The sequence below is a fragment of the Pipra filicauda genome, unplaced genomic scaffold (assembly GCF_003945595.2).
Source record: "Pipra filicauda isolate LSUMZ 115617 unplaced genomic scaffold, ASM394559v2 scaffold28_size6257848_pilon, whole genome shotgun sequence".
Lineage (NCBI taxonomy): Eukaryota > Metazoa > Chordata > Aves > Passeriformes > Pipridae > Pipra > Pipra filicauda.
The window spans coordinates 3,892,903-3,905,578 of NW_024104409.1; positions in this window are offsets into that span (position 1 = coordinate 3,892,903).

The following is a 12,676-nucleotide window of genomic DNA, read 5'->3' on the forward strand; positions in this document are numbered from 1 at the left end:
CAGTAAGTATTTTCCCACAATGACAATAATTTATTGTAATGTTTATGGTGCATTTTCTTCTTCATTTCTGCTGGACTTGCTACACAGTTTTCTGTGCGCTGCTGCAACATATCTTGAAATGTGCTCTTCATCCCAAATGTAGTAACTTGAGCATATGTTTAAGGTTTAAGTCAATCTCAATATGATCATTTGGCTTGCCTGGTTTTATATTCCACACACAAATAACTGCTGCTGTGTGTCATTTAAGTCTTTCTGATTCTTGATTTCCTCAGTATTGCCAAATACTCAGAGATTATTTCAGTTCCCCTCTGATTCAGTCTATAACATAAATGCTCCTTAAACATGAGAACACTTTAATTACAGTGTTATTTTCTTTTTCCATCAAAATATTGACTGGAAACTATCAAATCCTTATACGTCTTGGTGATAACTTTTCAACAAAATTTGAGTATTAATAGCTTCTCTCTCAAAAAACAAAACAAAACAAAACAAAACAAAAAAAAACACACAAAAAAACCCCACAAAACTATGAGTGACAAGGAGACAAGGAAACAATCATCTGTACACTCCTTCCCAAGGACTTCTTTTTAACTCACTGTTCAAAGACATAAAATCTTGACCAAAATGAAATAAAGAACAGAAATACTGAAAAGAAATCCTGTGAGTTTTTCCCTACCACCATAAGATTTCTGAGTAGCTACCTTCATGGAAGGCTATTTCATTTTCCCAGTGAAATTTTTCTGGGAAAATTTCTCAGCTCAGAAATGTTACAGGCCCAACTGAGAACCAGACAAATTTAATTTTAAACTAAAAGTTAAACTTAAGCCAATCAGAGCAAAAATGTGGAATGTGAACAATATCTAAAATGTATTTCCAGAACACATCCAGTTTAGCTGAAGTGTTGTGAGTGATGATTAGCTCATGAACTCCTGATGTATGGAGTCTGTTGGGTCAGTAATGGGATGGGCAGGGCAATGATAAACTATGCCTGAGTCTAAATAGGAATGATTTTTTTAGAAGTTGGCATCTAGAGATATGTGGATAATGATCACAATAATGTCTATAATGTTCTATTATTAAGTCAAGGGGCAGCTTGAAAAAAAACCAACAAAACAGCCTGGCACCAGAAGCAACTCCATGACTTTGTTTTGACCAGTAAGACAACAGATCTAAACTTCTAAAAACAAGCCTTCATCTTTCTTTGTTGCAAAATGTGACATGGTGTTATCATTAGTTACAGCTCACTTGATTGTGAGATTGAGTTTTTCAAGACTTGAAATGTAGCTTAAAATTATACATCTTGGTAACACCATGTTTTACTGGATACTTTAGGCCACATACCATAGAGGTATTAGTTATTCATGTAATTAATTAATGAAGAAAAATTAATTTTTAACTTTGTTGAAAGGTGGCCACTTATGCTTTAAAGCTGTGGAAATATATATATATTTGTATATTTATAAATATATAAAATCAAAACATATTTTATTAGTCAAAAAGGAAATAATCCATTGTCTGCTTGCTTAGTTGCAAGGAACTGCATTAGGAATATTTGAAAAAGTAATAAAAGTGTTTTAAAACCAAATTATTTGAACTTCAACAATGTGTCATCATTTACAACTGATAAGACATAAATGGAAAATGAGAATTAATATTTGCTTTCAGATAACTGCCCAGGTCATATGCTGCATAGTAAAACAGATGTGCTATAGATAAATCAAGGTTTGATCCTGAAAGCTGTGTGTTACTTTATTTCTTTCCTTATCTGTCAAAAATTTTCCAGAAATACCAGTAGCTTTTAATTTCATCAGCTTTGAATACATGGAAGTGTTGAGGCCTGTCCCTGCAAGTTGGTTATCTTGAGAAATTGCAGTCAAAAGGTTTCTTAGGTATTTTCCTGCTACTAAGAAGTTCGGTAAGAATTGACCAACCATGATTTTCTGTTCTTTAGGGGTAGTGATGATGAAGATGGGGTACAGGAAAGAAATTAGTGGGTGAAGTGTCAGTAATACCCATATTTCTTTACTATATGCTAAAAGGTCTATGATAGTCATAAGTGTTAAACCATCTAGTTCTTAATGAGATGACTTTAATAGTATAATAATGTCACTGAAGGGTAAGTTACAATAACATACTGATGATGGATTCTTTAGTAATATACCCTTTAAAACACATCATACCAAAGGATAAAAATGAAAGTAGATTTCCATTCTCCTACAAGCCTAACTTTACTAATTTTATACCAGAAAACAAAGTTAAATTGATCTGATTTAGCTTATTCATTGGCAAAATGGTGTTGATTTTTCAAGGCATTGAAAGGATATTTTGTGGTTGGAAGCTGATTGATATGAATTATTTGTGTGGGGAAGAAATACAGGGTTTCAGAACAATCGCTGAGGACTTCACATGTGGCACCTTCAGGAAATAGTCTGATGTTCTGTTTTCCCATCCTGATTCCCTCAGGTTGTGGCAAGGCAGGTTTGCCTGAAAGCACCCTTTCTCCTCCTGCCTCCTTCATTATCCAGGCAGGGGGAATCCTTTGGGCTTTGCAGCTTTGAAAAGCTGATTTTTCTCTTTTGAAAAAATACAAATTTTTTTTATATGAGCGACAGTGTTAGAACACACAAGGCCACTCCTGATAGCTAGTATGTGATGGGGGAAGAGCCTAAACCTGAGAAATGAGCCAGGAATCCACTGTACAGATTATAGCTTCCTCTTTTCTTGCTTTTTTTAATTCATGGGTTTGAGAGGTTTTTTGGTCCCCTTCTGGCTTAAGTGTAGCAGGGGAGGATAATCTTCTCTATAAATGCACTTGAAGACACTGCAGAAACCTGATATATATGGATGATGTTACGGCTGAGTTTCCAAGTGAACTTTATTTCAGTTTTATGGGTGATGAGTTTTAAAATACTATTTTAAAAATTGAAATTAATATATAAATAATAAATTGCAACTTAGCTATATAGTATATTTGAGGGGAGTGTATATATGTATATGTGAGTGAAAAATACACACTGCTACAGAAAATACATTATATTCTTCAAAATAAAGTGTTCTGCTGAGGCCTCTAAATTTTAGTGTGGATGTTTTCCAGTTCTTTTCAGGAAAGATAATGATGCACACTGCAGGTGAAGGAGACTTGTCAGAGCTAGGAGTGCTGCTCACATTATAGACTGAGGAAGAGAGTACCATATAGAAAGAACCCTCAGGTTCCAGAAGCATCTGGAAGAAGACAGAAAGTGAATTTTAAGCTACTGTGCCCTACACCCTCTTCCCTTTCTGTTTCAAAGCACTTCATACATTGTCCTCCAACAGCGATCTCCAGAGCAATCCTGATGTGGTGTTGTAAAGCTCTTTGTAAAGTATGTCTTCTTTTGTCAAAAAGAAAAACCCAATTAAAAAGTACTAATGTACTGTGTGTACATAAAGGGCTGCTGGTTCTTGGACTTCATTCATTATACATAAACAAAAAAACCAGCAACCCCAAAACCTCTCTGACATCCATCTGGAGAGATCATATGCACCTCTCTTTTCATTCAACATCCTTTTACCAAGGGTGATACAGAACTAATGTGAGATAATCCTAAGTGAAACATAAAGTTCTGCCAACAGGACAAAGCACTGAGAAACACGATTACAGGGTTTTTTCGATTTGAAAGAAGCTTGTTTAGACTACTTCTTCTATTAAAGTTCCTACTACCGTAGAAGTGTCAGCATTTCTAATTCAGATCTAACAGTCTAGCCCATATTCCATCTCTGACAGTAGTTAACAAAAGATCTGTTACATGAAGGTGCCCATTATCCAGCGCAGACCAAATATAGAAAACATTTATTTATAACTTCTGTCATTTAGTAATTTTCTCAAGTTTTACAGTCTATGACACAAGGTTTCTGGAAATGTACTTCTTAGTGATACAGATTGATCCTCTAGCTAGTGTTAAATTTCCCTTTTTTTTTCTTTTTTTTAATGAAAGTAAGAGCTCTGCACTTCTTTAAAATCAGACTAGAATGAAAAATCACTGATTTTTTACTTTAACTGAGAAGCTAAACCCATACAATAAAAGGAGAATATTCTCAAATACATTGACAGTCATGCAGGGCTGCATTTAGCTATGCTATACCTTATACAAGGCTGAATAGCTCAGTATTTACAGTTATAACATACGCACAAAACACCCCAAACTCACCTCTCACCAAGAGATTTATCCAATTTATCCAAAGCAAAATTCGTGCAGGATTGACCTCCACCAGAATTTAGTCACACTATGAAAAGTTCCACAGGACCATTAGTAACAGCATTTGGTTGGGTCTTCTCCTTCTGTCTCACTGGTAGGAGGAAAGGAATCTCCACATAATGCTGGGATAAAGTATCTTCTCAGGATACTGGTTACATGTCTAGTCATACAGCTACAGAATTAGTAACATCATTCCAAGCTGTGCTTTTCAGCTTTCTTTGGAGATGTCACATTCCAGTATGGATACTACTTACCTCATGAATTTTTAATAGCACTTGTAAAGGACTGGGGCTTTTTTTTTTCTCTCACAGTGCGTTGGTGTCAGTTCTCAGTGTGTCTACCTTCATTCTCTTTTTCTCTGGTGAACCTGAGGATGTGGTTTCTGTGAGCTTGTTGGTAGTGGTGAAAGGGCAATATTGTCCTCTCCTTCCCTTTTGTAATTCTTCTTTTCTCCCAGTACTGCCCCCTCATTGGGCCAGTCCTGGTACTAGATCCTTCCATAACTTGGTTTAGTTCATTAATTCAGCAGATCCTTATGACATGGTCAAGTTCGTTGGCTCTTCTTGACCATATTAGGGAGTTTGTGCTGGTTGACAGAGGTATCTGACAAAAAACAGTGCTGGGGCTAAGTAAGTAGCAGAGAGCAAGAAAGGGAACAGGCATGTAAAATCACAACCCAAAGCTTCTGTTCTTTTAAGTTGCACTATGGCGTAGTATGTTTTGAAAAGCAGGTGAGCAGTACCATGTTTTAAAGGGAGTGCAAATGAGGGAGGGAGCAAACCAAGGTGTTGGCAGTGGGTTTCTTGCTGTGCTGAAGCTCTGCAAGCACTAGGTGGCCTGCTTTTAAAGGAAATGGGAAATCACGTCTGTGTGCTAAAGAGGATTAAATGTACAATTTGCACAAGTAATGCATCTATTTTATATATCATGCTATTCATGCTAAAATTTCATCACCTCTGTAAAATGCTAATCATGTGTCTGAAGCAAGAGACACCACCAGTGTTGGTGTTGGATGCCCTGAAAGACACTGAGGGCCAAAGGAGAATGGAAGGTAAGGGATACAGCTGCCCTGCAAAATGTGGTGTTATCAACAAGCTTTTTGCTCCAGTTTTATTTTTGACTATCAGAAGGGGAGGACAAGAGGAAATGAAGGGATTCAGAAAGAGAAACTGCATTTTAGCTGAGGTATTGAATGTCTTCGGGGAAAGTTCTCCTAACAGTTATAATTTGTGTATCTCTGAAAGAGAATGACTTCCATTCTGGGCCAGTAAAAAGAGTCAATGCAAAAAGGTCTTGAACCACTAAATAAATTTAAACAGTCATTTAATATTGAATACAAACAAAGCTTTGGTGAAATAGTGAGTCTAACAAGAAATTGCAACAGCATCATTATACACATCTTATAGTCACCGATGCCTTACACACCAGAGTCACTCAGTGCCCAAAACTAAGGTGCAACAGAATTTTAACATGGTATGCACCCTAAAATTCTCATTTTTCTCTGTTTAATGTGGAAGGAGGGAAACTGATGGCAACAACAAGAGAGTCTGGCAGCCAGAACGGGAACATTAACGGGTTGGTAAAATGTCATGTAACATCTTTCCAGAACCATGATTCGTAACAGGCAACCCAAAGGCAACCTGATGGTCAGGCTCCCACAGGTCACAAAGGAAGGAGGTTTGCAGAGGATAGGAGTCCTCTCTAAATTAAGGGAAAATATTATTTCTTTCCATTGCCCCAGGGATTCAATCTGGTTATTAGCTTAACAGATGTAAAAGTACCACAGGGGTTTATGTCCCAAGCTTTTCTCCATTTAATCCAGCAAGGGAAAAAGTTTTTAATGAAAATCCAGATTGACCAGCCATCTAAGAAAAGACAGGACATTGAATCTTGTTTTCAAAATATATACATTTTGAGAGGGGATTTATGTTGAGAAAATAAGCCATGATGTGTTGTTGATCCTGCTAGCAAATGATATGGGTTAATAATTTAACTTCTGTTTAAAAACTAGTACTTCATCAAACCTTAATTGAGCTTAGTCAGCCATTAGCTGTGGTTCTTATTGACTGAAAAATACAAGGGGATTGATTGTCCTGACATAATTAATTGGTGTTGGTTTTTTTTCAATAACTTAGGCTACTCTTTTCGCAATTGTCAGAAGATTAAATTAATATTTCTATCAATATTTTAAATAGACTTAAGATTCTGGGAACTACAGAGTGATAATCTTCATGGCTGAGTGGTCACAGGGACAAAATTATATTGAAAATTTTAATTCTGAGGAGATTTTATTTGTGAAGCAGTATATACCTTCCTAAGACAATTTTGGAAGGTTTTACACTGAGTCTGTAAAATTTATGCAGTTCATTTCTTGATGCTGTGGTGGAGCAGAGCTGGTGGAGGTATTTTCTCCTCCATCTTTCCCTGTGTAGCTGTCTATACCCTTTATAAACTCTTTAGAAACATATTTGATTTTTATTTATATATAAACTCATTCAATTGTTTTCTTCTGATAAGTAAAATAACAAATTACAGATGTGACTTTAACTGGCACCTGGAAAAATAATTTCAGAATTCAATTGGATTTTACAAGGCAATCAATGCTGTCTGATGCTCTCCCTTCTTTTGATCTGGAGTGTCCGTCCTGTACCAACACTTCCTTGGGTTTACGGTCTGAGAGAAGATGCTCAAAACACAGTGGCATGGAAGGTGGAGGTCCAGAAGAGAGAAGTGAGAAATAGAATGCCAGAGCAGAATCACATAAAGCTCACCTTGCTAGAAAGTCAGCGCTTATAAAAGAAAAACTCACTTTACATCATACTGTTTTATTCAAGTGCATTGGTTTTAATTTTAGGGGAGGGTTGCCCACACAATTCCAGATAAAGGCACTCTCCTCTGAACTTTCACTGTGCCTCAGATGAGGAGTTTACCCCAGAACTCATCTGCTCCTCCCAGTGTTTATAGAAGCTGGTGAAGCAGAAAGGATAGCCTGAAACCATTACCTACCAAGTTTTTTGTGCAGGTATTCTGAAGTAACCTGTGAACCTACAATCCTTAAAAAAGGAACTTCCCCTCACTTCAAACAAACCATGTTTTTGGAGCAGTTCCATGGCATCTCCAACCTCTTGAACTCTTTTTTTTTATTCGTCTGAAAATAGCCCCTTAATATTTCTGATTGACTTTTAAGCTTTTCTGATTAATGCTTTTAAGCAAAGCTAGTTGGAAAATAAGTAATCAATGTAAAATCAGAAGTACATACTCCTACACCACTTGCAGGCTCCTGTGTGAACAGTTGCTGACTTGACCTTGAGAGTACTGATGGCTTCAACAGTGGGTCAGAGATGCTGTGCCCAGGAAGTCTCAGCAAAGCGGCGCTCCCTCAGAACAAGGGAAAACACACCGTCCTTTGAATCATTATACCATTAACAATTATTACCAGGGACAGTGTGTTAGGGATTCAAAGATACATGTCTGATTCTTAATGAATTGATCTACTTAGAGGATGGCGTGACTGCCAGGAGAACACGTATCTGCTGTCACATTGATGTTGCTAGGCAGCAGACGGATTTTTTTTGATTGAAATTGAAGACAGGAAATTGCACTTGGCAAAGTGTTACTGGGAAATGACGGTAGGTGAGAAGGGCTGAAAGCTTTGAGCTATAGGAGAGGCAAATAACAGTGAAAGGGCAGAGGGGAGGAATGAATTCAAAGGGGCAAATGCAGGCACAGCTGTGTGCTGCCGTCAGGGAAAGGAAATGGAAACTAAAGTTAAGAGCAGAAATCCTGCTGCCTCAACGAGGTGTCTGCCGTGTCCCAGGATATCCCAGGATGTCCCATTTCATCACCATGATATCTATCATCTTTCCCTCTATAAAAAGAAAGATGCACTTCCGTGTAGATCCCCTCAGTTCTCATCTGAAGGAGGACATGGGCCAGCTGCTGCTCTCACTCATCTATTGTGCATTTGGCCAGGACAGAAGTTATTGCACCTGCCTTGTGTTTTGTCATGCTTACAAGACAGATTCAGTCCCTGACATCTTCCTGACATTAGATGGCTGGGGATGATCAAGGCCATGGGTCCATTGATATATTTTATTTTCACAAAGTATGCTTTTAAATATGATCAGAACTACATTTATGTAATTAGGAAACAGTCTGCAATCACTCCAAAGGAAATGGGGCAAACAACTAATTTAATACACAACCAACTCAGGCTAATGCCATACTCCTACATCTGCTTCCAGAACAGGCAGATTTTAATCTGAACACTTTTCTAAACTTTTAGTGGCCTGAATGGCATAATTTAAAAATAATTTTCATTCCCCACTTTTTACCATACTCTACTTGCCAATATTCTAATATTCTAATATTGACATGAAATGAAGGAGCTGCTCATACTGCATCAGTTTCATTTTTGCCCTTGTAGTTTGTCACACCATCAAACTAAACCTCTTTAAATAATTTGCTACTAGATTTTGTGTAGACAAGACATCCATGCAGCCCTTTTTGATAAACCGTCTGGGCAATCACTGTTAGATTTGCTTCAGGACTTTTCAACTCTTTCTTGTCTACCACTATTTTTTTTCCAAATTTTTATTAATTTAGTTGTAGAAGTTAAAAGTTAGCACAATTTCAGAATTCAGCAGCACCTATTTGATGCCACTGACACAAGCAGATTGATTATATGCCACAAGTACTAAAATATGGTATGAGCTCAGCCATTTACCAAACTTTTCCTAAAATTATTAAAAATTTCTGTCAGTGCATCTCCCAATTTGAGACTTAAAATCCAACCACTTTTTTCATATTCTTTGACTTCTTATTCACAGAAATCTAATTTATGGGCAAGACAAACTATGGGAAGCCTACCTTATTGTTCAGTTTAGCTGCTAGAAGCAATCCTGCAGTTCATGGTGTCCAAAAACCATCACACAACAGTCTCCCCATGTACTGCAGTGCCATCCCCAGTGGTGTCCCCTACTTTACCACATTAGCTACTTCTCCTACTACAGTCTCTCATTTATGCCACAGTTTTTACTATTGCAACCAACCATTTCAGCTTAGTTCATGAAATGGAATGCTCCCGAAACACACTCAAAACTGAACTACAGACTTCAATCCTAAGAGAACTGTAAGCACCTGGAATTCATGGTGCATTAAAACCCCCAGCACTGACCTTTACACATTCTGGGTTATCCATAAAAATGCCTCTCCAACGTATGATCACTTCAGGACAATAGAATCCCAACCACAAGATGACTGCTTTCATCAATCACAAGATTATTGCCTTCATGAACTGACTTAGGTTCCTACACATTTTTTTTTCCCTTCTGTATGTGCCATTGACTGTAGTTACTCTCACATCATGTCTTAAGTACCAGCCTAGTATCTCACTGGCCTACACGGTAGCTGATGATTGCCTGCAGAACTACCCTCTGGAATCAACTCAAATGAGTGTTTATCTGGGTTGGTGTTAAGAGAGGTACAGTCTACACTACTTAGGAAAAATGTGTTTGCTTTACTGACACTTACCCTGGAAAAATGGAGCTACTGTATATTCTGTTTTAACGACTGTTGTTACTATGGATGCAAATGCAAATCTGTTTTTATGCTTAATACACTGTATGCCAGCAAGATCTAGTGGAAGATCTCTGCAAATGTAAACACTTACATGCACAGTGACCTACTTACATGTGGGTTTGCACATACCCATATAAAGTATGTGTAAAAGCTGTATTCAAAGCCTGTAATTTAAAACAATTTTCAGGCAGTCTCTGACAGACTGAATAGAAATGCTGCTTGATAGTCATTCATCCAAATTTTATTTAGTTTTAACATACAGAGTTTTCTTTTAAATTACAAAGGCTTGCACCATGCCAAGGACTTGCCATTGTATTGATTTCTTGGGTAATTTTGGTTTGAATTTGATGGCACTGGTAGCAGCCCATATTTTGAGTGGATAACATCTAAAATTCAGTGTCATGATGTTCAAGGATTTCCACTGATTTCTAGACACAAAGAAAAAAAATTCAAGGACTTAAATACATTGAATGCATTCTGTTTATTTGAGAAGGAAGATCTCATATGAGTGCCCATTATGGAAGGCATCTCTTATCATGTACAATAAAATCAACCATTGCTTCCATCAGAATACAAAAATACACATCTCAGTGACTTCCATACAGTAATAAATACATAATCATGCATCCAACAATAAAAAGGCACGGAAAACTGGTCACTTAGTAGTCATAAAAATTACTAGCTATATTAACAAAGCCACCCAAATTATCTGTACAAGGAAATGTAACAATATATTCCAAAGGTGAAAACACATAAAACATCTTTAAAATAGTATATGCAATAAATACCTCAGTTGTTTTTATATATTAAAAATAAAACTGTGCCATTGTAAACAGTATGTAAACAAACAAAATTCACTGTTCCTTACCATTATTACAAGTAAATAAAGCCATAAGTTACACCCCTGCTCTGTTAGATATACTTCATTGGCAAGTTTTGTCAGGCAGTTTAAAGTTTTACTCTTTTCTGCAGCAAATAGAGCCTGCTATGTGTGTAGTTTTAAGTATTAGAGCAATTGCTAAGCTTCAAAACTGACTACCCAGGACATAGTAGGTCATCAAAGAGAACTGGAACTAGGAAAAGCAATTCTTGGAGTGTTACGGACAAAAGTAATTTATTTATACTACATATAATAGTGTCGGTAAAACTTAGCTGCTTATATAACACTGCTCTCCTATAGGTCTTGAGGGGGCTGTACAGAGGTGAAGAGCATCCTTATTCCCACGAGTGGAGAAAGTGAGGCACACAAAGGTTAACTGAGTCGCCCCCAGTCTTGCACCAGCTCCATGGCAGGAAATAAAGGCAGAATCCAGATCTCCAGCCACTTCTTCCTCATTTCCTCACGTATCACATGGCCTTTCAGACAAATACACGTGTCCTGAACTCTAGCCCTGAATTGCAGAAAGATAACCAACATGCAGAAGGAAAGGTGTCTACTCTCTTCGGTGCCCATCTGCTCCCACTAGCCACCAACTGGAGTAGGAGCATAATAGAAGTTTCTTCCCCACAAATTTGTAATCAGATCCACATTAGCAGACTGGTGAGCCCAGGTAGAGCCCTGCATATCCTCCACAAGCCTACTGTTTGCCTTGACTATTTATTCTTTTGAGGTCTGTTCCTAAAGCCAACAAAACTTCCTGGGAAGTTCAACCAAGGTGCATACTTCCTTCCTTAGTAGAAAGGGGAAGAATGGGAATCTGAATATGATCCTTTCTTAAACAAAATTATAGGAAAAGATTTCTGGAAGTGGTGGGCATTTGCACAGATGTCTTCAGAAAGAGCCTCATGAAGAAGTATGTTTGCCTTGCTATTTCTTCAGCTTTCGATAACCTTGGCATAACCACCTCATTTTACAACTCCCGACTATCCCTGGGATGACTACAATGAATATAAACTTACCTGTTCCCAACACATATTTCAAAGTGCATGACAGCTCTTGTTTGAAAATTATATTTTTAGCCTTAGATGAAGAAATTAGGATGCATCTATTTAGCTGTTTCACAGCCTTATGTCTTTTTACAGGAAGAATATACTTAGAGCACACACAATTAAAAGATACCCTGGAAAGGGATTTAGGAAGCACTGCATTATGGTGTTTTTCCTCCCTTGTGCTATTAAAGAACTGATCCTTCTGTGTCTAGACAAGTGATTTCTCTAATGTCAAGCAGTTGTCTGATTTGTCTTACCACTTTATATTTTCATCATTTTAATTCATCCGTGAAATATTAAAAGTCATTCAAAAGACTGGCTCTGAAGATACCTCCATGTCTTGATAAGACATTTAAAGCCACATACTTACTACATAACATTTTTTTTCCCAATACGGTACTTTCGGATAAGGTACCTCAAGTGCCTCATTCCAGTTCCGCAGAGCCAGGTGAACTGCACAAAATCAGTAGGTATGCAAATCAGACAGGACTACTTTTTATTCATCAATTAATACGTCTTCATATTCACCTGCCACATTGCATTCCCTCTTTGTGGAGAGAGGTATGAAAGGTGATCTCTTCTTAGATCTGTATTAAATCTTACAAAAGTTATTTTAGAAGGTGTTTTCTTAGACATACTCAAGGACCAGATCGGTGAAAAATTCTGTACATTCTCTGAGGCATTTATTCCCATCTATGTTGTAGTTTTCAGGTTCTGTAGAAAAATCCAAATAGTAACTGCAGATTTCACATTGGGAAAAAATAAATATATTTCACTCATTTAAAAAAAATATCACAGTAGGAAAATAGCCAGTAAACAATAGATTCAGAGAGGTTTAATCTTGGCCCCAGTGAGATCAATGGGAGTTTTGCCAAGGATTTCATAAAAGCCAAAATTTCACCCAGAATCATACAATTCTTTAGCTGACAACA